General features: G+C 53.5%; 1 protein-coding gene across 1 annotated transcript in view; it reads right to left on the bottom strand.

The window, feature by feature from the left end:
* The window catches only part of CPT1A (carnitine palmitoyltransferase 1A), a 79524-nt gene that overhangs the window by 21100 nt on the left and 56128 nt on the right, over positions 1-2296 (bottom strand). The gene's annotated exons all lie outside the window — the stretch shown is intronic.

Raw genomic sequence — 2296 nt, 5'->3', positions numbered from 1 at the left:
CCTCGGAGAGGGGCGGGCACTTGTTAAGTTCACGCTCCTCAGTGCACAGGGCTCGCACGCAGGTGTGGGGGCTCTCACCGGTGAGTGACCGAGCCAGTTCACGCAACACGCACTTACAGAGCACCTTCTGTGGCCAGCAGCCCTTCCGGCGCCAGTGAGAGCAGGGAACGCAACAGACAAGAATCCCGCCCTTCCTCAAAGAGTGAAACAGAGAATCACCACGTGACCCAGCAATTCCGCTCCCAAGTGTATACCCAGCAGAAGGGAAAACAGGTGTTCACGCAAAAACGTGCACACAGATGTTCAGAGCAGCACTGTTCACGATAGCCTGGCAACAACCCAGCTGTCCATCTCTGGATGAATGGCTAACTGTGGTCTATCTGTGCAATGGAATACGGGCCGGCCATGAAAGGAGTGAAGTTCCAATATGTGCTGCAAATGGATGAACCCTGAAGACATTACGCTGAGTGAAACAGCCCAGACGCAAAAGGACAAATACCGCGTGGTTCCACCTAGATGACGTATCGGGACGAGGCAGATCCATGGAGACAGAGTAGATTCGTGGTTACCAGAGGCTGAGGGGTGAGGAATATGGGGACTGACTGCTAACAGGCACGGGGTTTCCTTTGCAGGTGAGGAAAACGTTCTGGAACTAGTCATAAGGCTGCACGAAGTTCCACTACTATCCAGTATGGCCAGAGTGCTCCTTGGAAGCGAGGATGGCGAGACTTCATCTCACATGCTTTGGACATGTTCTCAGGAGGGATCAGTCCTTGGAGAAGGGCATCGTGCTTGGTAAAGTAGACGGTCACCGAGAGAAAGGAAGACCCTCGATGAGATGGACCGACACACTGACTACAACAATGGGCTCAAACATAACGACGACTGCGGGGTGGCGCAGGGCCAGGCAGGGTTTCCTTCTGTTGGACGTGGGGTTGCTATGAGCCAGGACCGACTCGACGGCACCTAACAACAACGAGGTTGCACAACTTTGTGAGTATACTAAAAAACATGAATGTACACTTAAAAGGAAAAAAAGGATTTAAAGACAGAGGATCTTTGTCCTCATTGAGCTGAATTTCCAGCAGGGAAGGCGGGTAAGACAACACCACAGTGGGATATTGCCAGACTGGTGGGGTGGGGAGCAGGATGGGGGAGCGGGACGGGGTGCCGCTTAACCCACGTGCTCGGGTTTGTAGAGACCAGAGCGAGTGAAGGAGCTCCAGTCTGCACTGCCCTGTACCACAGCCGCGGACAGTCCCGCACACATCAACCCCAGAAACACACCGACAGCAAGCAGGACTCAGCCTTGACCAGATCTGGTTTTAACCAGGGTTGCACTGCTGTGCCGGACCTTGTGTTAATTTGGCACTGGGCCTCCACAACAAGACACTGGATCACTTCCCATCAACATCTGGAGTGCTGTGCTCCCGCCCAGTGCCCCCTGGAGCCACTGTCAGCTGGGTGTTCGGCGCCCCCGGACCCGCAGCCCACTCTGTCAGCTGGGCATAGGCACCCCCTGGAACCCGCAGCCCACTCTGTCAGCTGGGCGTCCAGCGCCCCCTGGAGCCACAGCCCACTCTGTCAGCTGGGCAGTGACAGTTAAACATCACTTCTAACTGGCCACCCTCATCTAAGACTAAATCCCGTATCCTTACCTTATCCAGAAACCAAAAAAAAAATTGAGTTGATTCTAATTCATAGCGACCCTACAGGACAGAGTAGAACCGCTCCACAGGGTTTCCAAGGAGCAGGTGGTGGATTTGAACTGCCGACCTTCTGGTTAGCAGCCGTAGCACGCCATAGCTCGTAATTACTGTGCCACCAGGGCTCCAGAGAACTTAAAAACAGAAGCCTGACTTGTAGTATCCAGCACGTGGCTCTACCTGATCAATTTACCCTGCCGTCATCCAGGCTGTCTGTGATTCAGACTCTCTCCTTTTCCAAAGAACAGCTCCTGTGTACTTGTTACTCAGAAGTCCCTGGAGTAGGGAATAACCCATACAAACCAAACGAAACCCACTGCCATCAAGTTGATTCAGACTCATAGCGACCCTAAAGGACAGAGTAGAACTGCCCTCATAGGGTTTCCAAGGAGCGGCTCGTGGATTCGAAACGCCGACCTTTTGGTTAGCAGCCAAGCTCTTAACCACTGTGCTATCAGAGCCCCGGGGAACAACAGGCTATTACTCCAGGCAAGATTTCACATGTGCCCTGTGGCCGTGCCCAGAGGCTCTGTGAAGGTGGTCTGATCTTTGCTGGGTTTTCAGCTGAAAGGCTCTCCAAGTTTTTCTGG

The sequence above is a fragment of the Trichechus manatus genome, unplaced genomic scaffold (assembly GCF_000243295.1).
Source record: "Trichechus manatus latirostris isolate Lorelei unplaced genomic scaffold, TriManLat1.0 scaffold00113, whole genome shotgun sequence".
Taxonomy (NCBI): Eukaryota; Metazoa; Chordata; class Mammalia; order Sirenia; family Trichechidae; genus Trichechus; species Trichechus manatus.
The sequence above is the reverse complement of the archived record's forward strand: the minus strand, read 5'-3'. Positions and strand labels throughout refer to the sequence as shown.